General features: G+C 40.4%; 1 long non-coding RNA gene across 2 annotated transcripts in view; it reads right to left on the minus strand.

The window, feature by feature from the left end:
- Positions 1-1,542: 1,542 nt before the first annotated feature.
- Positions 1,543-12,931, minus strand: part of LOC136173468 (uncharacterized) — a 51,195-nt gene continuing 39,806 nt past the window's right edge. For both annotated transcript variants that reach the window (XR_010664235.1, XR_010664234.1), the window contains exon 4: positions 1,543-2,946. This is a non-coding gene — a long non-coding RNA (uncharacterized lncRNA). The remainder of the gene's footprint in view (positions 2,947-12,931) is intronic.

Here is a 12,931-nt window from a genome sequence, read left to right on the forward strand (position 1 = left end):
GAATGGATAAATTAATTTGATCACTAATTTGTAGTTTTGGGCTGAGTCCCTGAATTCTAGGATATGAAAATGATAGTAAAAGTAGCTAGATGAATATTTCAGTTCGGTTCAGTTCAATTGCTCAGTTGTGTCCGACTCTTTGCGACCCCATGGACTGTAGCACACCAGGCCTCCCTGTCCTTCACCAACTCTCAGAGTTTACCCAAACTCATGTCCACTGAGTTGGTGATGCAATCCAGCCATCTCATCCACTGTCATCCCCTTCTACTGCCTTCAATCTTTCCCAGCATCAGGGTCTTTTCCAATGAGTCAGCTCTTCACATCAGGTGGCCAAAGATGCATATATGGGAGGTATTAAATCACCTTTACCACAGATCCATAATTATAAAGTTTCCACTTCATTTTAGGGTCAAAGGGAAAATGATGTGGGTAAATATGTCAATCCTGATAAATAAAATTCTAGGTCCTGAAAAACAATAAGTAACATGCTTAATGAAAACAAGAATCTCTGTTTTTCTGGGTTGCTTTCATTTAGCTATTCCCTACACATCTCTGTGAAAATGCTACTCAGCCCATTGATTGGAAGTACTATATGTCTCCCATTTTTCCTGTCTTGACTACATCTCCATGTGCCCTTTTCCAAAGGGAAAATCTTTTTTCTTTTTCAATCATCTCAGTCTAGTGGGGTGGAGAGCCAAACCGGGGTAGTACAGGAGTGGCACTGAAGTACACGAACTTCAAAGTGTGTTAGTTCAGATAAAAGGAGTTTTGAGGCTGAATGAGTTTGGAAAGTTGAGAAGGTTCCTAAACAAGGTTTGGCTGATATGGAAATAAACGAAAAAGCAAAGAGCAAATAGAACAAGAGTGAATCTTGGACAATTTTCAGAGACAAACATATAGGCTTGGTTTTAGTCCATAAGGTCAAATATTCCCTCTGTCTCACATTGGGCCATCTGCTTAATCCACCAAGACAAAGACCAGAGCAATGAGGATTAACTTCAAGGTCAGAAGAATCTATTATGACTTTGTGACAAAATAGCTGTGTGACCTTGAGCCAATCAGATCACTGTCCTGGGCCTCACCCCAAAACAAAGAAAGCAAAAACAAAAGCATAAAGTCTCTATGAAGCCTTTCAAGTTCTTTTCAGCATTGTGGATCCATAAAATGCTACTTAACAGAAGCTTGCCTGGAATAAAATTAAATCCAAAAGGAAAATAGCTTTTAAAAAAAAATCATATCTGAACATTTAATTTGTCATTTGCTTTATGACATGTGCATGAGGCTTGTTTAAAACAACTCGACAAGGTTAATTACCAGTGCAGAATACAACGACTGTGTCGGTAGCACAATATTTTGTTAGGCTTGTGTGACAACATTGCAAAGTAGATCAGCTGCACGATTGTTTGTGATTTGGCATCCTCTTAGTTTAAAATGGCCACAATCCTAAACATGTGCCCCTCAATTCCCCACCTCTATGGATAAAGGGTGTGCCCTTAAAAAAAATTAACTAAAAAAAAAGCACTTTTCAACAATTTATTGAACTCTTCAGAAGGTGTACATAGGGTGGAAACACAGGGGACAAGTTTGCAGGTGGCTCTGATGCTACATAAACAGAAGCCTGTAAGTGCTGTCTCGGAAGATGTGAGGTTATTCAAACACTGGCAAAAAGTTTGTCCCAAACTAAGAGAGATTCTTGATTTGGTTAAGGGGTCTTGCTGAGAAGTATCAATTAGTTGTTTAAATACTTCAAACAATTCCTTGCCTTGTCATAAAATCAAGTTCTTAAAAATAACTGTCAACTCACTTTTTGAATAACCCACAAATAGCACCTTAATATTCAAGGAGGGGTGACTCCCAGTTACAATCACCTGGGTTTTGTACACATAATGTCAGTTTTCGCTTACAGAAGGAAACAGGTCACCACACTTCCCTAGACTGAAAAAACAGAGGCACCTACCTGCAATAAACATGCTATTTCCTGGGGAAGATTCCACTTTTTCTCCTCTGGGGAGAATCAAACTCTCTGTCAGTTGAAGGAGTATTGAACAAATGCCATAAAAAGCGAATGCCAATTTTTCTGAGATTGTTAACAATGGTGAAGATGTTTATTCTTATTGAAGTTATTTATTCTCATTTATATGACCTTGAATAAAATATACTCGTATAGAAGACATGCACTTATGTCAGGCCAAACCTACTAATTCATGTATTTTATCATATGATGATGTGGGTTATTTAATCCAGCAAAATATTTAGACTTTATCTTTTTGCAACATGAAATGACAGCAATTGAAAAGCTTTATGATTTGCATAAGGAGTTTAATCTTTGTGACCTTTCAAGAAAATGTTCTAGTTGAAAAAGTAACATGGCTGGTCGATTTCCATTGGAAGCCATTTGCTTTTGGGGACTTATGAAGGTTACTGTGGTCTAGACCAGGGGGAGATAATTTTATTTTTCCTGAAAATTTACCTGGTTAAGTGGGATCAAAATTGTTCTCATTTGTGCAACTGCAGAGATACGGTTTTGCATGTGCTGTGTACCATCTCCTATTATATTATGATTTGGCTAATAATTTGATATAAGAGATGCAGGTTTGATCCCTGGGTCAGGAAGATCCCCTGGAGGAGGAAATGACAACCCACTCCTGTATTCTTGCCTGGGCAATCTCATGGACAGAGGAGCCTGGTAGGCTACCTACAGTTCATGGGGTTGCAGAGTGGGACATGACTGAGTGGCTGAGCACACAATAATCTGACACCTTATATCAGCTGTTGACTATAAAGGAAATTTGATAAAATACTAAGAAGTGGGAGGAGGAAAATAACTAGACAGCAGCATCAGTGAAAGTGGGGCATCTTTCTTCTGCGACGACTTTGGCCTTTGTTGGACACATTTCTGATGTCTCTGCTCCAATGTTCTTCTCTCATATCAAATTTGTATATTAACTGCCAGGAAGAAAAGAAGGAAATCAAAGTGAAACCATAACTCTGAACCAAACTGCAGAGAATTTTCTTTTTTTCAACAGAAGAGATGGAAAGGAATTGGCACTGGCACTTAGAAAATTACCCACACTTGTTTGAATGAAATGTTTTCCACCTTTAGACCCATGGCTCAACTCCTTACAATCCAAATTCTTTACAAATGTGGCTCTGCCAGCATCCTCAAGTGAAAAAGAAAATTGACATCATTATTTGGATAATATACATTATCATTACCTATTAAGAACTTCATCCTTTGATGTTCCAACATTTAACAATACCCTATGTGGGGTAACAGGCCACCTGCTACTCACTCCCCTCTCCATTTTTTTCTGGTATTAATATTATTGAATATCTTTGTTGAATAAGTGAAGAATTAAGTGAACAAATAAGTGAAAAATAGACAAGTTCTGCTACCCAGAATACAGAGACAGGAGAAGTGACCCTCTGTGAGCAGTTGTGTTTGGGACTCAATGGATGTGAATGTCAGCGACTCCTGGAGATGGTGAAGGACAGAGGAACCTGGCGAGCTGTGGTCCACGGGGTTGCAAAGAGTCAGACAGGACTTAACAACTGAAGAATGGCAACGGCAACAAAGCACAAGCACCCCCTCTCCGGCCGCAGAAAGCTGGCGTCTCTGCATCGTGTCTGGAGGCTTCCTTGTTAGTCGCTTTCTGGGTGGGTTCAGCATGGGGACAGGCCATGGGCAGAATGTCAGAGAAAGAGCTCCTAGGGTTGGGGAGTATCTCCTCCCAGCTCCCACCCAGCAGGTCCATCTCAAGTCAGCTGTCCGCCTGGATCCAGACCACACGTGTTCCTGCAAAGGAGGCCAGCGTGCCTGGCCGCCCCTCCGTGTTCGGTCACTGCCCCCTCTCTGCTGCTCCTCGGGTCTAGGGCTGGCGGTAGCCCCAATGTCCCTGCCTCCTGGTCCTCGCAGGCTCCCTACATGCTTTACCAAACTCTCCTCAAAGGGTCCTCATCTGAACGCGCAACCTCTTTCCTGCTGGACAATACCCTGAACCACACGGTAACTCGTCATGTTAGGAAACGAATGAACTGATGTTTTGCTCTAGCATATATTTTGTGCATGTTGTTTTGGTGGTGGTGACTTTGTTACCTTCAAAAATACTATGTCCCTAAAAGTGTTTCTCACAGACGGGTAAAATGCAACTGAATGAAATGACACTCAAGTATTAAGTTAAACAGTCACAAAGCAACACATTATAATACACTATCCTACATTATAGTATCATACACTATCCCATGTTATAGTATCATACACTATCCCATGTTATAGTATCATACACTATCCTACATTATAGTATCATACACTATCCCATGTTATAGTATCATACACTATCCCACGTTATAGTATCATACACTATCCCACGTTATAGTATCATACACTGTCCTACATGATATTATATTACAGTAGCTGTGTGTGTGTGTTAGCTGCTCAGTCATGTCTGACTGTTTGCAACCCAAACAGACAGAGGAGCCTGGCGGGCTACAGTCCATGGGGATTCTCCAGGCAAGAATACTGGAGGGGGTTGCCATGCCCTCCTCCAGGGGATCTTCCCCACCCAGGGACTGAACCCAGGTCTCCTGCATTGCCGGCAGATTCTTTACTTTGTGAGCCACCAGGTAGCCCATTTACAATAATTATTGGATTGGCCAGAAACCCAAGTGAACCTTTTGGCCAACTCGGTTTATTAATTATATGACTATATTATATTACATTACACTACACTACACTACATTACATAGTATTACACCAATTTTTTGTTAAAACTATAGAACACATGTAAACATTTCTGATAAGGTAGGTTATTTGAGACTTTAATTTTCTTCCTTGATTTTTTTCCTGCACATTTCAAACTTTCTACAATAAATATGTGCTTTTTTCATCAATAAATACTTAAAAACTATTAACCAGTTGGGCAGAATCCCAAACATATATTGTCTTCTACACCAGAGCTGAATGAGCCTGATCTAGGGTGCTGTTTGCACATGTATCCTTGTGCTCTTTCTCTCGGTAGAACTCTACAAAGACATATTTCTGGCTGGGAGGATATGTGAGAGTCACATGAGCCCCAGGTGACTGCTGTCATTCCCAGAAGAGATCCTGAACTATTCTGCACCGTTATCCTCAGCTCACCTCCCCTCTGACTCTTTCCCCTTCTTCCAGCCCTCTCTGCACTTTTGGTTCCCCAGGAAGACCCTCACTCTCACTGTTTCTCTCCTGACCTGCCTCCAGTCATGCCTGGGCCCAGGTGGGCCGGGGTCCTTGAATCAGTCCCATGGTCCTCCACCTCAGTTCTGCCCCCTGGCTCCCAGTCACCCCTGGCTCTTCTGCACTGTGTCTCTCTGAGGCTCTTCATGGTCACTCCCCTGAGGTCAGGCCACTCTCCATCCCGTCTGTGTCCACACCTTGCCATCAAGGGCCACCCTCCACCAAATCTGTATCATCTTCCTGCAGAGGGCTTGGGTGGTCTAACTCGTACCATGTACCTTGGATGATGTACAAAGTCCTGACTTCATCTTGAGTGAGAAGCCTCCCTGTTGAGTATGTCTGCGATAGGTGGGTTCTATGATAAACTGTGCCTGAGCAAAACCATCTGGGGTTTTATTGTTTAATTATGTTATGTTTTGAGTACATGAAACTAACATGTGAACATAACTTACATGAATGCTTCATGATGATAGGTCTCAGCAACCTCAGACCCACAACTGGAGTTTCACGGGGTGCTGTGCCTTTTGTATATGTGACACAACCCTTTATGGATCCAAACCTGGGATAGCTGTAAAAGAGTCAGACCATTCCACGTGAAGAAAAGGTTAAGCAAATGAGGAAAAAAATCCCATGGCTCAAGCAATCAAGGATACAGAGGGGCTTCTGAACAAAGTTAGGGACACGTCCTCTTTCATCTAAGAAGTATGGGAAGGTCATTACCGAAGTTTGTTAAATCTTGAACTAAAGGGGACGAGTTCACCAAACTTTTGCAGCTAGAATTAATAAATGAGCATGTACACAAAAAGGCAATATTTGGAGAAACAAAAGGGAACCCTATAAAATTAACATTCTTTCTTTCCCCTAAGAGGGATTCTATCACATGTAACATTTTTGTGGCAGGCTTTGCCAGTGTTCTGGGTACAGGCCCTTAGGACCTCACACTCCTACCTCTGCATTCCAGCCTGACTTCTAACACCCTACAGCTGCACCTTTGTCAGTAACTCCCTGGGTGGAAATAACCCTTCACCCTAGTGATGTGTAACATGCCCTCTGAAGTCTTCCTCAAGTGATGACCAATAATGATGGGGATACCAGTATCCTCACTCTCTTGTCCCTTGACTGATATTTTACACTGTGTCCCGCCTAGTCCCTGGGGTTAAGCCTCGGTCACTGGCTCTAGTTTCCTAATGCACTTCTGCTGGCTGTCTTTCCTTCCCTGTGTCCCCTGACTCCCGGCACACCAGTGTACCCGCACGTCTCATTCGAACCAAACCTGTTTCAGATGTTTCCCAGGGGAAGCAGAGCAGGGCCAACAAGGGTCCTGAGGTTATAGCCCAGCTTTGAAGGATCATGGTGAATGCCTGCCTTGCTTCCTTGTGCATGCTAAGTCACTTCAGTCGTGTCTGACTCTGTGACCCCATGGACCGTAGCCCGCCAGGCTCCTCTTTCCATGGGATTCTCCAGGCAAGAATACTGGGGTGGTTGCCATGCCTTCCTCCAGGGGACCTTCCCAAAGCAGGGACAGAACCCATGTTTCTTACGTCTCCTGCATTGGCAGCTGGGTTCTTTATTATGCTCTTTCATGTGGGTATTTGCCAGTGTAGACAGGAAGGGGTTGCTGAAACAGCATGCATCCTTCATGTCTTTCGAAGAAAGATTCTGCTGTAATGAAATAGTTCTTCTGGTTAGTAGGCATGCATGAAAAGCTATGGATACTAAATTTAGATATCAAACCTTAACTTTTTATGGGAAGTTTGGAAGCTGGTCACATTCAGAATGGCATGTCCCCAACTTTATTTCCATGATAGAAAGACAGTGGGCAGGACTGTCAAACAAAAGGCATTCTTAGTTACACAGTCCAGCCTACCACTTAGGAACAAAAGCAAGCAATTTATTAAACATTCCCTTGACCAACAATGGCTTAAGAGAAGAAAAACATCCAGTGGGGGGGGTGGATTTCATGAATCTCCAAAGTTATTAAAAGTCTAAAAGCTTAAAAACCCTCCAATTCTGCTTTGCTTTTCCCCTCTTGGTTAATGGCAGCACTTCATCGCACATTTCACTTTGGAGCAAGTGTTGTGATTGTGTAAACTCTCTGTAATGAGTGGCGACTCGTAGCTCTGCATAAACACATTGCACTATATTTATAAACTTTCCTCTCTATTTACATTTGAAAATGTTAGGTGACAATCCACCGTAAATGTCCCTCCTTTTCTTTTCTCTCCTATTTTTTTTTCAGAAGCAGTATACATGAGGATGACTGATGACTCTTTCTTCATTGAAACTAGTGTTGTGTGTGTGCGTGTGTGTGTTTGAGTGAGTGATTGGAGAGGATAAGAGTTATAGAGGAAGCAAGATGGAGTAAATTTGAGAGAGAGAAAGGGAAAGAGAATGGTTATACTTAGAAAAACAATTTTTGGAGATGCAAATTTTAACATGAAAGAACTTTATTATCTTAAATAAACTGAGGATAATGCAAATTATAGAAAAATCTGAACTGAAATTCTAATGCTCATCAAGTGTTTGGAACTGTGATGCTTCATACAGTGACTAGTATCCACAAATGGCTAAATTTAAATTAGTTAAAATGAGTCAAAATTAAAAATTCAGTTATCCATTAGATGAGTCACATTTGAAACCTTCAGCAGACATGTGAAGCTAGTGGACAGACCTAGTAAGGATACAGAATATTTCCATCATTGCAGAAAGCTCAGTTGGGTAGTCTTGGTCCAGAAAGTGAAGTATTTTGGCATCATATACAACAGACGTAACTGCGTGCTATCATCTGATGAAGCATATGGAAATTCTGCCATCCTCCACCCCATTTCCTCTTTCTTCCAGAGACTTGAAATAGGAAGAAAAAAAAAAACCCACAGAACTACAAAAAAGAGAGAAAAGACAAAGAGGACCGTTGTAAAAATAAGACACTTTGAAGAATCTGAAGCAGATGTTACGCTGGGAGCTAGTATGTACTATAGTACCACCTGCGCCCACTTAATTCTGTCCAAGATCGTTTCCTCCACAGTTACCATGAAGAAACACTGAGATTCAAGGATTTAAGAATATTTGATGGGGAGTCAGGGAAGACAAAGCAAGAGTAAGGTGCACATGGGAATAACAGTTCATTCCCAGTGGGCATTCCTGGTTCCCTGCCCAAAGCTTGACCACCATGCAAAGCCATTCCATATGTTCACATTTTGCATAAGAAATTATATCTTAGCTACTGCTGGTATATATATATATATATATATATATATATATATATATATATATATGTCAGAAGGGAATATATATTTATATATATATAAGTGTAGAAGTGAAATTTGTGTGTGAAGATGGTCGAGGATCATTCTTTTATCCCATCAGCAACCTGTTTTGCTACCTCTGTTTCATAGAACTTCAGTGATTCTGAAGTTGTTTTAACCCCTTCCTTAGAGTGACTTGCTAATTTTCTGGCACAACTCTTAACTTGACTATTCTTGGTGAAGGAAGTTGCCAGTTTTAACTCACTGATTCTAATTATTGAAGGTATTCTATTGATGAACCCATAGAGACAGAGTGAATTATCTGATGAGTAATATGAAACTTCTCTTCAAAAACAAATTGCCTGGAAAAAGATACATTCCTCAGAAGATGCCATCATTTTTCTTCTGGAGAAGGTACTGGTTCCCATTAATGGATGTAAATCAGAAAATCTAACTGCACCAGAAGAAAGACCATTTTGGAGTCGATGTGGATGACCCAGTATATTACCACTCTAGTGACAGTGGGATCTTTAGAGAAATTGAATAGGAAGTATCAGCCAACTGAAAAAACACCCCATCTGAAAGCTCAGACAGAGAGTAAGTGCTGTCCCAGACCTATGATTTGCTGGCATCTTTGATTGTTCTCTTGGCTTGGCATAATTCTTCTCTCTTTATAGAAGAGGGCTCGTTTTTCACATTTTCTCAGCCAATGTTTTCCCTTCTGACCCATAGAGAGAAACTTGAGATCATCGGCTGCATTTTCTGCTTGATTCTCCACATGTGTGACTCTCACAAAAAGAAGACAAACACTCTGAATGAAGACCGCAAGGTGAACTTTAGGATGGGAATCACAGATTTCTTAGTTTATTCAATTACTCATCTACTTATTCATTCAAAAAATTTATGTGAGGTGCTGTGCTATAAACTGGAGATCCAATGAGAAAGGTATACAAATCCCCTCTTTCTTGAAGATTACATTCTAGTAAAACATAATAACCAGGGATATTAGTTTCCTACTGCTGGTGCAACAAATTACTGCAAATTTAATGGCTTAAACCTGTACAAGTGTATTATCTTAATGATTCTGCAGGGCAGAAGTCTGACATGGGTCTTGCAGGATTGAAAGTTTCTTTCTCGAGCTTCTAGGGGAGAATTCACTTCTTTACCTTCCCAGCTTCTGCAGGCCACCTGCACTTCCTGTTTCACATCTCTTCCCTCTGTTATCAGAGGCACAGTGTCAGAGCCAAGGCCTTCCCACATCACAGTCCTTTGGTCCTTCTTCGGTCATCACATCTCTCCTTGACAACAGGGTTCAGGAGTGGTCCTTTACTTTTAAGGATTCACATAGTTAGATTGGGCCCACCAGGATATTCTCCCCATTTCAAAGGTCAGTAGTCACATCTGCAAAGTTCCTTTTGGTCATGCAAGGTATTTATTCACAAGTTCAAAGGATTCAGGCAAAGACATCTCTTGGAAGCCATTATTCTGCCTACCATATCTTGTGCACCAATGAAATTAAAACAGTTGTTACAAATGAGGCATCAGCACACACTGGTCAGAGTGGCCATCACCAAAAAATCTACAAATAATAAACGCTGGATAGGATGTGGAGAGAAAGGAACCCTGTTGGTGGGAATGCAAACTGTTACAGCCACTATGGAGAACAGTGTAGAGATTCCTTTAAAAATAAAAACAGAGCTACCGTATGATCCTGCAATCCCACTCCGGGGCATACAACTGGACAAAACCACAGTTCAGAAAGATATGTGCACTCCAGCGTTCATTGCAGCATCATCTACAATAATCATGACATGGAAGCAACCTAAATATCCATCGAAAGATGAATGGACAAAGAAGATATGATAGATATACACACACAATGGAATACTACTCAGCCATGAAAAAGAAATAGTGCCATTTGCAGCCACATGGATATTCCTAGAGATTTTTATACTAAGTGAAGTAAGCCAGACAGGGAAAAAGAAGTACCATTTGATATTACCTCTGTGTGAAATCAAAAAAAGATACAAATATACTTATGTACAAAACAGAAATAGATTTGCAGACATAGAAAACAAACTTATGATTACCAAAGAGGAAGTAGGGAGACAGGGATAAGTTAGGAGTTTGGGATTAATGTACACACAGTATTTTATATAAAATAGATAGCCAACAAAGACGTGCTATATAGTACAGGGCACTACACCCAATATTTCATAATAACCTATAAAGGAAAATAATCTGAAAAAGAATATATGTTTGAAATATATTTCAATATTATTCAAATTTGAATATTTGAGATATTCAATATTTCATAATAAACTGTGAGGGAAAAGTATTTGAAAAATTTTATATACATATATATATATACATATATGTATATATGTTGAATCATTTTGTTGTATACCTGAAACTAACACAGCATTGTAAATCAATTATGCTTTTAAAAAAATCACAAAAAGACTGTCTTTGATGAAGCAGGAAAAATTAATGCTATTTTAAAAAACAGTTGCATATCGTGGTGAATGTTGCAAAAGAAACACAGGGTGATACGAGAGGGAATAACAGTAGGGTGCTCACTTGAGAACGGTTAGGAGAGGCATTTCCAAGGTAGTATTCAAGCTGAGCACTGAGGGACTTCCCAGGAGTCTCCATGGTAAAGAACTGTCTGCCCATGCAGGAGATGTGGGTTGGATATCTGGGTCAAGAAGATTCCCTGGAGGAGAAAATGACAACTCTTTCCAGTATTCTTGCCTGGAAAAATCCCACGCACAGAGGAGCCTGGCAACTACAGCCTATGGGGTTGCAAAGATTGAACGCAACTGAGCGACTGAGCCCGCATGCACACACAGGGGTGAAGGGAAGTTCCCCTCAATCAGCGGAGCTGGGCTGGGTGTGAGATCTGACAGATCCCATCCTCCCCCGGCAGCTGATTAGTTTAGGGATGCGCCTGTGACGTTGCTTGGGCCCACGGAGCTCTTCTTTAAGACTTGCAAGCTTAGTTTTCCAGGGAAAGTGTTTTATTCTTATCTGTGGTGGATCTTGTAAGTATAAAATCTTAGCATAGCCATCAATGCTTTTTGCCTTGCAGAGAACACTGATATAAAAAGGAAAGCTGGAATGTAAAGTTAAACAGAGACAAAAGATGGCAAAAAGCCTTTTCCTCGAAGTAAAATTCCTGATGGTATTATTTAGGATTCTTTCGGTGTTAAACGTTAGAAACTGAAAAACCTGTCTGAAGCAAAGATGTAAAATATAACTCTGGTTGCATGGTAGAAGCCTGATCTCTCAGGCTGGTTGGACCCCTAACCTTCTTATGGTCTCATGAACTTCTCGACGCATTTTACTCTTTTGTTCACAAAACACAGGTTTCTATCTTCAACAACCAAAGTAATCCTAAAGAGTGCAATAGTACGTAACTCTACTTTGAGAAACTATAGCACACCCAGAGCTCTCCATGACGTCTGATAAACATTTAAAAATTGGTGTAAAATGTTACTATTGGCTTTTATTTTTTTATTTCAAAACCACAGATACCTCTTCATATCACATTATAAGAGCTGGCTTTGCTCATTTGTCTGATTATTTGTGATTAGAATGCATTTGTGACCTCCATAAGCTAGCTATTTTCTTTCTGCTTTTTAAAACATTGTGAGATATAGCACACACATGAAGTATACATACAGCTTAAAGAATCATAAAAGATAGTAGTAAAGTGACAACTTGCAATGACCAATTTGAACAATCTCCTTGCCTTCTAACCTCCTCTGTGCACCTGTATGCACGCATCTCTCTTCCTACCTCCAAAGGTAACCACGATCCTGACTTTTCTGTTAATCAGGCTTCCGTTTTTCTTTAGAATATTACTGCGTACATGTATGCCTTCCCAAGCGATGGTTTTTAATTTGCTGATTTTAACATTTATATAAATAGACCCCGTAAAATACATTCATCTACTACTTGCTTTGTTGCTCAGCACTGAATTTTGAGACTCATTCACACTGATATGTACAGGAATTCATTCACCTCCACTATTATATACTAAACCATGCTATGACTATGCAACAATTTACTTACGCAGTTCTCCTGAAAATGGACAGTTAGATGATTTCTAATTGCTTGCTATTAGAAAACATGTCACCTGGGGCACAGGAGTAAGCTTCTCTGCTGTGTACACCTAGGGGTACAAGAACGGGGGCATAGAAAAAGAACATCTTCAGCTTTAGGAGTAATTCCAAGTAGGTCTCCAGAATAGCTGCAGCATTTTATGATCCAACCAGCAGTGTACAAGATACAGACTGCTTCATGTTGCAGCTCAAATGTGGTATTGTGAGACTTTATCATTATTGTTAGCATTACTATTATTATTAATAATTTGTGGGTTGTGAAATGGTATCTCACTGATATTTTAAATGGAATTTTCTTAAGGATACTGATCACTTTTTGCAGGTGTATGGGGAAAGCATCATTTTTT

Source organism: Muntiacus reevesi, chromosome 8 (assembly GCF_963930625.1).
Source record: "Muntiacus reevesi chromosome 8, mMunRee1.1, whole genome shotgun sequence".
NCBI lineage: Eukaryota > Metazoa > Chordata > Mammalia > Artiodactyla > Cervidae > Muntiacus > Muntiacus reevesi.